The sequence below is a fragment of the Macaca fascicularis genome, chromosome 14 (genome assembly GCF_037993035.2).
Source record: "Macaca fascicularis isolate 582-1 chromosome 14, T2T-MFA8v1.1".
Taxonomy (NCBI): Eukaryota; Metazoa; Chordata; class Mammalia; order Primates; family Cercopithecidae; genus Macaca; species Macaca fascicularis.
The window spans coordinates 55,956,321-55,970,540 of record NC_088388.1 but is presented as its reverse complement, the minus strand read 5'-3'; the positions used below and the strand labels follow the sequence as shown (position 1 = coordinate 55,970,540).

At 40.0% G+C, this 14,220-nt stretch overlaps 1 protein-coding gene across 9 annotated transcripts in view; it reads right to left on the bottom strand.

Moving 5' to 3' along the window:
- SBF2 (SET binding factor 2) overlaps window positions 1-14,220 on the bottom strand; it is a 519,142-nt gene that overhangs the window by 78,905 nt on the left and 426,017 nt on the right. The gene's annotated exons all lie outside the window — the stretch shown is intronic.

Here is a 14,220-nt window from a genome sequence, read left to right as displayed (position 1 = left end):
CAATTAGCACTTCTGTTTTCCCCTCACTTTATGATTTTGTTTCTAAAGTAATATTCTGCCTTGAAACCTCTAAAAAAACTTATATAACATTGCTTTTCAAATTTTAAAGATAATTTACACTGCTAAATTTCAGTTAGTGACTTGAGTCATCTTTCTAGAACTACTTCTCTCACCTCTAAAAGTTAAGGATGTTTCAAATTTTAAAAAATTCATAATTTTCCAAGAAAAAGTAGGTACCATTTTCCATAAACATTTTTTTGGCCCATTTTATTCTTTGGAATTGAGTTCATCTATTTTCTGTGAGTAGAACTAAAGTTTCTGATAAGTTTTCTTTTGAAGCAATTTAATAAGCCGAGTCTCTTCTGAAATGTTGGACACTGAAGATGATTACTAAGGTTATATAACAGTTACACAACAAAAGTTGGTTTATTTCTTAGGAATGTATACCAGATATATAAGACATCTGGTAAAAATTATATGCTTAATACATGCTAATCTCCTTTTTGGTCTAGAGCTGGAATAGGTATCATGAAGACCACAAAACGTAGTGCCTGTGTAGTCAGAAGCCAGGTGGTTGTGGTTCTGCCTTGAAGAGTCTCTGTGTACTACACGCCATGTGTAAGACCTTTTCAAGATAGGACTGTGTTACTGCTGCTGAGCTAACTGGCTATAACCTCAATTCTCCCTATTAAGTGGCTGTAAGTTGTGGCTATGAAGCAAAAATCAGGAGTTCTTTGAGGGTGCACAGGGATCACTGTTGGATTTCATGTCGTCTATCTGCTCATTTAACAAACAGCTACTGTCTACCTATGGGAAATCATGAACAAAATGTGTGTGGTTTTGTGAGTGCGTAAGCAGAAGCCACACACACTGAATCACAAGCTCCTTATATACTCTGCATGAAGACACTTGGGACATGGATTACACACTTTTTCCTCCATTTTTTAGTCCTTTACTGTAAGGACCAGCAATTATTTCAGTAGCAGTACACAAGCCTATTTTGTTTTTTTTTGTTTTTTTTTTGAAGCGGAGTCTGGCTCTCTTGCCCAGGCTGGAGTGCAGTGGCCGGATCTCAGCTCACTGCAAGCTCCGCCTCCTGGGTTCATGCCATTCTCCTGCCTCAGCCTCCCGAGTAGCTGGGACTACAGGCGCCCGCCACCTCGCCCGGCTAGTTTTTTGTATTTTTTAGTAGAGACGGGGTTTCACTGTGTTAGCCAGGATGGTCTCGATCTCCTGACCTCGTGATCCACCCGTCTCGGCCTCCCAAACTGCTGGGATTACAGGCTTGAGCCACCGTGCCTGGCCCACAAGCCTATTTTGAAACAGTTTTTTTATTTTTTTAGACAGGGTCTGGCTTTGTCACCCAGGCTGGAGTGCAGTGGCATGATCGTGGCTTACTGCAGCCTCAACTTCCCAGGCTCAAAAGATCCTCCCACCTCAGCCTCTCTAGTAGCTGTAGTAGCTGGGACTACAGGTGTGCACCACTATACCCAGCTGTTTTTTGTAGAAAAATTTGAAACTGGGAGGTGGAGGTTGCAGTGAGCTGAGATGGGGTTTTTGTAGAGATGGGGTTTCATCATATTTCCCAGGTTGGTCTTGAACTCCTGGGCTCAAGTGATCTACCTGCCTTGGGCTCCCAAAGTGCTAGGATTATAGATGTGAGCCACCATGACCAGCCTGAAAGAGATTTTAAAGGCACTAAACTCAAATGAGATAAAACTGTAATTCTCAACTGCCTTTACCATGAGTATACTAAGGGCAGTACCATTTCTTACAAATGCAGCATAACATAATCAACGGCGACTCTAAAAATGTTGAAGTCTTGAAATTATATTAATATAGATAAGCTCCAAAAAAACGAGCTTTAAACAAATCCTTATCAGATTCTCATAAAGCACTTTTAGGATAATCAACACACCAAAAAAGTTATTAATTAAACATCTTTTATTAAAACTTAACAGAGATGTACAGGAATCTGAGTGTGTAATGAAGCCCCACCTTTCTTCAGCATTTTTCTCACTGATGGTGTATATTTGCTTTCCTTGGCACATGTGAGTTGACATTACAGGTTGAGTGTCCCTTATCTGAAATACTTGGGACCAGAACTGTTTCAGATTTTGGAATATCTGCATTATATTTACTGGATGAACATTCTAAATCTGAAAATCTAATATCTGAAATGCTCCAATGAACATTTCTTCTAAGTATCATGCCAGCCTGCTAGAAGTTTAGAATTTTGGAGCATTTTGGACTTTCTTTTTTCTTTTTGGAGACAGGGTCTCATTCTGTCACCCAGGCTGATGACAATCATAGATCATTGCAGCCTAGAACTGCTGGGCTCAAGGGATCCTCCCGCCTTAACCTCCTGAGTAGCTAGGACTACACGCATGTACTGCCATGCCTGGCTAATTTTAAAAATTTTTTTTTTTTTTTTTTTTTTTTTTTTTTTTGAGGCGGAGTCTCGCTCTGAGGCCAGGCACAGTGGCTCACACCAGTAATCCAAGCACTTTGGGAGGCTGAGACAGGCAGATCACTGAAGGTTGGGAGTTTGAGACCAGCCTGGCCAATACGGTGAAACCCCATCTCTACTAAAAATATAAAAATTAGCTGGGTGTGGTGGCGGGCTCCTGTAATCCCAGCTACTTGGGAGACTGAGGCAGGAGAGACACTTGAATCTGGGAGGCGGAGGCTGCAGCGAGCTGAGATCGTGCCACTGTACTCCAGCCTGGGCAATGGAGCGAGACTCCATCTCAAAAAAAAAAAAAAAAAAGAAAAAGTTTCTTGAGACAGGTTTTCACTATGTTGCCCAGGCTGGTCTTGAACTCCTGGCCTCATGCAATCCCCCTACCTCGGCCTTCCAAAGTGCTGGGATAGGATTAGGCCACCAAGTGTGGCCCAAATTTTTGAATTAGAGATACTCAACCTGTATCTTCATGTTTATTCACAAACTAAAAGTTGAATATGCAAAAACTAATCTAAGTAATTTGAACAAAAGGGGGACTATATATGTCCCAAGGAAGAAAAATGGTGCAAGACAGAGTGACAGTGGCCCAAAGGGGCCCACAGCCTGCTTACTAGGTGAGAATCACAGCAGGGTAAAGTGACTATAGTACAAACACTTGGTGGCAAGACAGACACAAATGGCTATGGCATCTGTGATAGTGGCAGTAGTCTTAGTAAACAGAGAAAATAAGTGCCTGTAGATAAAACAATTTCCTGATATGCGCATTAGAAATCATTAACCTCCAAATACTTAAAATATTATTCTTTTTCTAGACATGCAATTTGCCTTCTTTCTTTGTGGTTTCTTGCTTTGTCTGGTCAACCACAAGCAAGGAGCCCTGTGTGCCTCAGTGAGGATGGGCAGGGCCATTTCACTGATGGGTGTTCTCAGGACCAGCAGAGGGCAGTATCACTTTATTCTGCCTAGACGCTATCATGGCTTGATCTACAAATTGCAAAAATGGAACTTTGCAGTCAGCTTGGGATAGAAAGTGGGTGGTAAGGTAAATATTTCAGGTGTTCACTGTGCATTTGAGAGAATCTATAAAGAAAAAGAACTGTTCAGGGTCATATGGCAAGGTCATATGGCAAGATGAGTAGAACAGATGGGAACAGAAATAAAGCTTTCCATTACTCTATGTTGTCTCTGTAAGATACAAAATTAAGATATTTTACAAACAAACCTGTAATATAATTATGTAGAAAAAGATGTAATGAGACTTTAGGGTTTCAAATTCAGTATAACCTGGGACAGTAGCAGTAGTTTTAGTAAACAGAGAAAATAAGCATCTACGGATAAAACTATCTTCTGATTGTAATAATTTATTTTTAAAATTTTTCTTTATTATTTTGTATTTAATTTTTTTATTCTAATAATTTCCCTGGTTTGAAGAAAAAACTTTCCCAAGACAAGATGGTTTTACAAACTGGTCTGTACACTAGCATCATAATCTTTTAACACTGCACAAAGATGAGATTTAACTCATACTGAGGGTGTGAGAGCGGTGGTGCTGGTTGGGAATGCTTTTGCCAAATCACATCTCTCATTCTCTTCAATTCTGGCAACAATATTTATATTTCATAATAATTTTTATGATTCTGTCCTAAGGAAACAAGTGATATTGTGCCATGCAATTTTATGAGATGTTTAAGAATGCGTTGACTTTCTTCTTTATCTAGAAAAAATAGCCCTTGAAGATACCAGATTAAGCAATGCCATTCATTTTCCACAAAGCTTTCAAAGGAAACCCAGCATGGGACAGGATATGAAGAATAAACTCATGGGGCTCACCTACCAGCAGGCCAGTTTGAAATCCAAATAAAGGACGTAAATCATCTGAGAGATGAGATGGTCCAGGGAAAGGTTAAGATATCAGCATGAGGGGCCTGTCAAAGGCCTGTCTGGCTAGATATGTTTGTTCCCCAAGCTCAAGGCTCTAGTTTGGGATCTCAGGGAAAACCAGATTTCAGGAAAGAAGGCTAGCTGGCAGGACTTATCCATAAACATGTAATGGTCTTAAAGAATAATGCAGAGATTCATTGTTTAAATTGCTGGTGATTTCCTATCTAGTTCTGGTCCCTGGAATGTAAGTGTACCTAACTAACCGCACAATTCAAGGATGGTGCTAGCAAGTCCTCCTGTGATTCTGCTCTGGTCTCACCAAGTCCAGATAATAAATCCCTTTAATAATTAATTTTAGAGCATTTTCTGATGAAATTGGGAGTCTTTCTTTTGCTTAGTCTTGAGAGACAAACAAAAGGAAGATAGGAATAGGAAAAATATGTATCCAAAACCTGGCTTTATCACATCTTAAACATATTTGCTTTGTCCCTCCCCCCCTTTTTTTTTTTAAAGAAAGGACATACAATACATACAAGTCCACTGTATACCTCTCCTGATTCTATTTCTCTCCTATCCTAGAGGTGACCATTATCATGAATTAGGTATTATCATTCCCATTTTGTTTTTTACCTGTGTATGTCCATAAAGAATATATCAGTTATATTGCAGGTTTTATTCTATCCCTTATTGATGCTTTTCATGTATATAACTCATACTTCATCTATTTATGTGATATCTAACAAAACTATATAATTAATTGGGACAAAACACAACTGGCTTTTGTAAACATACAACTCAGCAGGAGCAGAAAGAGAATGGCCTATAAGCAATGAGTATTTAGAATATTATGTTCATTAGTTACTGGGATTTACAGAATAGTGAGTAATCCATTTAGTTAAATGGGGTGACTAAAAGCGTATTCCACTTTTTTTCCTGTTTTACTACCTGATACTCAGAGATTGAACAGTACAAGTATCCTTAAACTCAGAATAGTCTATACCCCTTCTGGATTGCTCCGAAGATCGAGGCATACAATTTCTGCATGAGAGGCATATTCATCCACCAGCATTGTCCAGTATTCACTTGATGTGCCAGGTTCTATAAATGTCAGTAGTTGGGATGATAGGATTAAAGTCCTTTTTTTTCAAGACATAGTCTCGTCTTGTGACCCAGGCTGGAGTGCAGTGGCACAAACGAGGCTCACTGCAGTCTTAACCTCCTGGGCTCAAGCAATCCTTTTGCCTCAGCCTCCCATGTAACTGGGACCACAGACATACACCACCATGCCTGGCTAACTTCTGTATTATTTGTAGAGATGGGGTCTCACTTTGTTGCCTAGGCTGGTATCAAACTCCTGGGCTCAAGTGATCCTCCCGCTTTGGCCACCCAAAGTTCTAGGATTAAAGCCATGAGCCACCAGGCCCAGCTGAACTCCAGTTTTAAACCACTTAGGCTTCTAATGATTCTGTGTCTTAATTTGTTTAGTAAATATCAAGAGTTCAGAGGATAAATCAATTTCTTTCCTTTGTGGTCCAGAAATTTGTAGACATCAAATGCAAGACAGTTGTCAAGTCCTTTGCCTGGGTTTGGTGGTCTCAAAAATATAAGATACGATCTAAATTCTCCTAATCCTCTTATTTTTGGCCGGTTTCAATTTTTTTTTTTTTTTTTTTTTTTTTTTGAGACAGGGTCTCATCTGTTGCCCAGACTACGGTGCAGTTGGCATGATCTTGGTTCACTGCAGTCTGAACCTCTGGGGCTCAAGTGATCCTCCCACCTCACCCTCCTGAGTAACTGAGACTAGAGGTGTGCATTACCATGCCTGGCTAATTATTAAACAAAATTTTTGTAGAGATGGGGGTCTCACTATGATGCCTAGGCTGGACAATTTTATACAAGTAGTACAATGTTGTGTTTCATTCTGCAACTTGGTTTTTCATGCATTATGTTGTTAGATTTATTCAGGTAATGAGAATTATCTGACAACTAAAAATATCTCTGTAAAAAGTCTTTAAAATAAGAAAAAATTATTATAACCAACCTATTCTGAGTATAATACATTTTCAGTATAAATATTTATCAACTCAGTTAATCCTCACTACAATCTTATGACCCGCTGAGATAGGTACCATTATTTCCCCTGTTTAAAAATGAGGAAATAGCCAGGCTCGGTGGCTTATGCCTGTAATTCTAGCACTTTGGAAGGCTGAGGCACGTGGATCACCTGAGGTCAGGAGTACAAGACCGGACTGGTCACCATTGTGAAACCCTATCTCTACTAAAAATACAAAAATTAGCTGGGCGTGGTGGCATATGCCTGTAATCCCAGCTACTTGGGAGGCTGAGGCAGGAGAATTGCTTGAACCTGGGAGGCAGAGGTTGCAATGAGCCAAGGTCGTGCCATTGCACTCCAGCCTGGATGACAGAGCAAAACTGTTTCAAAAAAAAACCAAAAAAGTCGGGGGGGATTGAGGCAAAAAGAAGTGACTCGTTCAAGGGAACACTGATAGGGAGTGACAGGCCAGAGATGGGATTTGAACCCAGCCAGTTTGGCTTATAGAGTCTTGTTTTTCAACTACTGCACAATTTAACTATTGTATGGAATTCCATGGTATGAATATACAGCGTTGTCTTGTTTCTGTTAATAGACAGTTGTATTATTTCCAACTGTTTGCTATTATAAACAATGATGCATAAATATCACCATATATTTCAACTGCCAACTATTGATTATTGGTTTCAGCACCATTTAGTAGGGCCTGGAAGTACTTGACACGGGTCCCAGTAAATGTGGTAATTCTCATTGTTATCTATACCAATAAGCATTTTGGGGTTATTGCATATTGGTTATTTTTCTAATAAGAAATCATTTCATGTAGGTATTTTGCAAATCCACTATTTTAAAAAATTAACAGTAATTCTTTAATATCAGGAAGTCCTAGCCAAACAATCTTAAAATTCATATGGAATCACATAAGAAAGACCCTGAATAGCCAAAGCAATCCTGAGGAAAAAAAAAAGCAAAGCTGTAAGCATCCCACTATCTGACTTCAAAATATTCTATAAGGCTGTATTAGCCAAAACAGCATGGTACTGCCATAAAAACAGACTCATTGACTAAAAAAGCAGAATAGAGAACCCATAAATAAATCTATGTATGCATAGCCAACTGATTTTCCACAAGGGTGCCAAGAACAGATACTGGGGAAATAACAATCTCTTCAATAAATGGTGTTGGGAAAACTGGATATCCATACGTAGGAAAATGAGACTAGACCTCCATCTCTCACCTTATACAAAAATCAAATCAAAATGAATTAAAGACTTCAATGTAAGACCTGAAACTATGAAACTACTGGAAGAAAATATTGGGGAAATGCTGCAGGACATTGGTCTGGGCAAAGATTTCTTGGGCAAGACCTCAAAAGCACAGGCAACAAAGAGCAAAAATAGACAAATGGGATTATATCAAGTTAAAAAGCTTCTGCACAGCAAAGGAAACAATCAGCAAACTAATGAAACAACGTACAAAATGGGAGAAAATATTTACAAACTATCCATCCAACAAGGGATTAATAACCAGAGTATATAAGGAATGCAAGCAACTCAAAAGCAAAAAACTGACTAAAAAAATGGGCAAATGATTGAGCAGACATTTCTTAAAAGAAGACATAAAAATGGTCGACAGGCATATTTAAAAATGCTCACCATCAGGCCAGGCGCTGTGGCTCACGCCTGTAATCCCAGCACTTTGGGAGGCCGAGACGGTGGATCACGAGGTCAGGAGATTGAGACCATCCTGGCTAAAACAGTGAAACCCGATCTCTACTAAAAATACAAAAAATTAGCCGGGCGTGGTGGCGGGCGTCTGTAGTCCCAGCTACTCGGGAGGCTGAGGCAGGGGAATGGCGTGAACCCAGGAGGCGGAGCTTGCAGTGAGCCCAGATCGCTCCACTGCACTCCAGCCTGGGCGACAGAGCGAGATTCTGTCTCAAAAAAAAAAAAAAAAAAAAAAAAAAAACTGAAAAAAAAAAAATAATAATAACAGTAGATCTACCATACCACTGCTGGATATATATCCAAAAGGAAGAAAACTAGTATATCAAAGAGATTACATTTATTATAGCAGTATTCACAAGGGCCACGATATGGAATAAGCCTAAGTGTACAACAACAGATGAATGGATAAAGGAAACATGGTATATATACATAGTGGAATAATATTCAGCCATAAAAAAGAATGAAATCCTGTCATTTGCAGCAACATGGATGGAACTGGAAGTCATTATGTTAAATGAAATAAGCCAGGCACAGGATAAATATCACATTTTCATGCATATGTGGGAGCAAAAAACGTTCATCTAATGGAAGTAGAGAGTAGAATGATGGTTCCAAGAAGCTGGGAAGGGCTACTGGGGAGGGGGAATAAATACATTTAGAAGGATAAGTTCTAGTGTTTGAAAGCACAGTAGGTGATTACAGTTAACAATAATTTATTGTATATTTCAGAAAAGCTAGATTTGAAATGTTCCCAACACAAAGAAATGACAAACGTTTGAGGTGATGGATATTCTAGTTACCCTGATTTGACCGTTACACACTGTATACATGTATTGAAATATCCTTGTACCTCATAAAAATGTATAGTTATGTATTAATAAAAATTCTTTAATATCAAATATCTAGTCATTGTTCAAATTTACAATTGTTAAATGTAAAAAAGTTTGTTTTTCTGCTATTTTTACCATCAGTTTGCTTAACTCAAGTAGGAATTAAGGTCAAATAATTATATATTACCATTAGTCTGCATATTGCTAGCATCGATTTTATTCTAGTTTCTTTTTCCACTTGCAATTTATTTGTTGAAAAAACTGGATCATTTGTCCCATAAAGTTTCCATCAGTCTGACTGCATCCCAGTGGTGACATCTGACACATTTCTTTTGTCCTCTGTGTTTTCCTACAAATCAGTAGTTGAATCTAGATGCTTATCAGATTCAGGCTTGTTTGGCAAGAATACTTCAGACAGTACTACCCCGAGGGGTAGCACTCACGGGGCACATCTGTTTGTCTCTCCTTTTGTTATGTTAGACGATGTTGATTGTCAATGCCCAGATTTGTTAATAATTAGAAGTGGTAAAATTGTGATATTCTAATTCTAGCATTACTTCCTCACTCACTAGTTAGAGTACTTCTTTTTTTTTTTTTTTTTGAGATGGAGTCTTGCTCTGTTGCCCAGACTGGAGTATAATGGCATGATCTCAGCTCACTGCAACCTCTACCTCCTGGGTTCAAGCAATTCTCTGCCTCAGCCTCCCAAGTAGCTAAGATTACAGGTGCCTGCCACCACGCCCGGCTAATTCTTTTATGTAGTTTTTGTAGAGATGGGGTTTCACCATGTTGGCCAGGCTAGTCTTGAACTCCTGACCTTGTGATCCGCCCACCTCGGCCTCCCAAAGTGTTGGGATTACAGACATGAGCCACCGCGCCCGGCCTAGAGTACTTCCATAAAAGAAAGTTTCCCTTATCAACTGTTGGTGAACCACAGGCATAGTCTGTATTAGAAAAGCAGGATAAATACTTGATTCAATCCCTTTGTTTAACAATTTTAAAAACAGTAAGTTGTTTTTCTAGTGTCTACCACAGGTAACCAATTAGTTCGGTTTTTAAAAATTAATATCTTTATCAACTCAAATTTTAAAACATATTTGGTTCACCATTAAATTATCATTAAATCTAAGTTTAGAAACAAACCCTCCCAAAAAATCTATCCATAAGCATTCACTGAAAATTTGTTCTGTTTTTGTTTTTGTTTTTTGTTTTTGGAGACAGTCTTGCTCAATTACCCAGGCTGGAGTGCAGTGGTGCGATGGCAGCTCACTGCAACCTCCGCTTCCTGGGTTCAAGTGGTTCTTGTGCCTCAGCCTCCTGAGTAGCTGGGATTACGGGTGCATGCCACCATGCCTGGCTAATTTTTGTATTTTTAGTAGAGACAGGGTTTTGCCATGTTGGCCAGGCTAGTCATGGTTCAACATATGCAGATCAGTAAATTTGATTTATCACATAAACAGAACTAAAGACAAAAACCACAAGATTATCTCAATAGATGCAGAAAAGGCCTTTGATAAAATTCAATATCCCTTCATGTTAAAAACTGTCAATAAACTAGGTATTGAAAGAATATACCTCATAATAATGAGAGCTATATATAACAAACCCACAGCCAATATTATACTGAATAGGCAAAAACTGGAAGCATTCCCTTTGAAAACCAGAACAAGACGATAGTCTGATTTCCCTCTTCCCCCAAAAGGCAAGCACAAGGAGCGGCAGGACGAGCATGGCTACATCTCCCGGTGCTTCACGCGGAAATACACGCTGCCCTCCGGTGTGGACCCCACCCAGGTCTCCTCCTCCCTGTCCCCTGAGGGCACACTGACCGTGGAAGCCCCCATGCCCAAGCTAGCCACACAGTCCAACGAGATCACCATCCCGGTCACCTTCGAGTCGCGGGCCCAGCTTGGGGGCCCAGAAGCTGCAAAATCCGACGAGACTGCCGCCAAGTAAAGCCTTAGCCCGGATGCCCACCCCTGCTGCCGCCACTGGCTGCGCCCCCCCACCCTCAACCTGTGTGTTCTTTTGATACGTTTATCTTGTTTTTCCTCAAATAAAGTTCCAAGTAACAACAACAAAAAAAGAAAACCAGAACAAGACAAAGATGCCCTCTCTCACAACTCCTATTCAACATAGTATTGAAAGTTCTGGCCCAGGGAAACCAGGCAAGAGAAAGAAATAAAGTGTATTCAAACAGAAAGACAGGAAGTCAAATTATCTTTGTTTGCCAATGGCATGGTCCTATATCTAGAAAACCCCACTGTCTCAGCCCAAAAGCTTCTTAAGCTGATAAGCAACTTCAGTGAAGTCAGCATACAAAATCAATGTGCAAAAATCAGTAGCATTCCTATATACCAACAACAGGCAAGCAGAGAGACAAATCATGAATGAACTCCCATTCACAATTGCTAGAAAAACAGTAAAACACCTAGGAATAAAGCTAACAAGGCAAGGGAAGGACCTCTTCAAAGAAAACTACAAACCACAGCTCAAAAAAATCAGAGAGGACACAAACAAATGGAAAAACATTCCATGCTCATGTATTTGAAGAATCAATATTGTGAAAATGGCCATACTGCCCAAAGTAATTTATAGATTCAATGTTATATCCATTAAACTACCATTGACATTCTTCACAGATTTAGAAAAAAAAAACTGTATTAAAATTCACATGGAACCAAAAGAGCCTGAATAGCCAAGAAAATACTAAGCAAAAAAGAACAAAGATGGAGGCATCATGCTACCTGACTTCAGACTATACTAGAAGGCTACAGGAACCCAAGAAGCATGGGATTGGTACAAAAACAAATACATAGACCAGTGAGAATACAGAACTCAGAAATAAGACCGCACACCTACAACCATCTGATCGTTGACAAACCTGACAGAACAAGCACTGGGGAAAGAATTCCCAATTAATAAATGGTGCTAGGAGAACTGGATAGCTATATTGAAGAAAATTGAAACTGGACCTCTTCCTTACACCTTATACAAAAATTTACCTGGCCAGGCACAGTGGCTCACGCCTGTAATCCCAGCACTTTGGGAGGCCGAGGTGGGGGGATCACGAGGTCAGGAGATCGAGACTACCCTGGCCAACATGGTGAAACCCCATTTCTACTAAAAATACAAAAACTAGCTGGGCATGGTGACGCACGTCTGTAGTCCCAGCTACTTGGGAGGCTGAGGCAGGAGAATGGCGTGAATCTGGGAGGCAGAGCTTGCAGTGAGCTGAGATCGCGCCACTGCACTCCAGCCTGGCGACAGAGCAAGACTCCATCTCAAAAAAAAAAAAAAAGAAAAAAAAAAAAAAGAAAAAAAAAAAAAAAAAAAACTCAGGATGGATAAAAGACTTAAATGTAAAATGCGAAACTATCAAAAACCCTAGAAGAAAATCTAGGCAATACTTTTCAGGATATAGGCATGGGCAAAGATTTCATAATGAAAACGCCAAAAGCAATTGCCACAAAAGCAAAAACTGACAAATGGGATCTAATTAAACTAAAGAGCTTCTGCACAGCAAAAAAACTATCATCAGAGGGAATAGACAACCTACAGAATGGGAGAAAATTTTTGCAATCTATCCATCTGATGAAGGTCTAATATCCAGAGTCTACAAGGAACTTAAGTAAATTTACAAGAAAAAAAGACCACATTAAAAAGTAGGCAAAGGACATGAACAGACACTTCTCAAAATAAGACATACATGTGGCCAACAAACATATAAAGAAAAGCTCACCATCACTGATTAGAGAAATGATAATCAAACCTACAATAAGGTAACACCTCACGCCAAACATGATGATGATGATGATTATTATTATTATTTTGAGACGGAGTCTCGCTCTGTCACCCAGGCTGGAGTGCATTGGCACGATCTCGGCTCACTGTAAACTCCACCTCCCGGGTTCATGCCATTCTCCTGCCTCAGCCTCCCGAGTAGCTGGGACTACAGGTGCCCGCCACCTCGCCCAGCTAATTTTTTGTATTTTTAATAGAGATGGGGTTTCACCGTGTTAGCCAGGATGGTGTTGATCTCCGGACCTCGTGAACCACCCGCCTTGGCCTCCCAAAGTGCTGGGATTACAGGTGTAAGCCACCACGCCCGGCCAGGGTGACAATTATTAAAGTAAAAAAACAGATGCTGGTGAGGTTGCACAGTAAAGGAACACTTTTACACTGTTGGGGGGAGTGTAAATTAGTTCAACCCTTGTGGAAGACAGTGTGGTGATTCCTCAAAGATCTAAAGGCAGAAATACCATTTGTCCCAGCAATTCCATTACTGGGTACACACCCAAAGGAACGTAAATCATTATATTATAAAGAAACATGCATGCATATGTTCATTGCAGCACTATTAACAATAGTAAAGACATGGAATCAACCCAAATACTCATCAATGACAGACTCAATAAAGTAATTGTGGTATATATACACCATGGAAACTATGCAGACATAAAAAGGAATGAGATGATAATCTTTGCAGGGACATGGATGGAGTTGGAAGCTATTATCCTCAGCAAACTACCACAGGAACAGTAAACCTAACACTGCATGTTCTTACTTATAGGCAGGAGCTGAATGATGAGAACACACGGATACATAGGGAAGAACAACACACACTGGGGCCTGTCAGAGGTGGGTGAGAGGAGGGAGAGCATCAGGAAGAATAGCTAATGGATGCTGGGCTTAATACCTAGGTGGTGGCATGATCTGTGCAGCAAACTACCATGGCACACATTTACCTATGTAACAAACCTGCACATCCTGCGTGTACCCCTGAACTTAAAATAAAGGTTGAGGCCGGGCATGGTGTTTCACGCCTGTAATCCCAGCACTTTGGGAGGCCGAGGCGGGCAGATCACGAGGTCAGGAGATTGAGACCATCCTGGCTAACACGGTGAAACCCCGTCTCTACTAAAAATAAAAAAAATTAGCCAGGTATGGTGGTGGGCGCCTGCAGTCCCAGCTACTCGGGAGGCTGAGGCAGGAAAACGGTGTGAACCCAGGCGGCACAGCTTGCAGTGAGCCAAGATAGCACCACTGCAGTTCGGCTTGGGCAAAAGAGCGAGACTTCCATCTCAAAAAAATAAAAAATAATTAAAAAAAAAAAAATAAAGGTTGAAGAAAAAAATAAGTAAAAATTAAAAAGGCCAAATATGTGAATAGAGATTTCACCAGAGATGATATATTGATAGCAAATATGAACATGCAAAGATACTCAATATTATTAATTAGGGAAATGAAAATCACAATAACCTA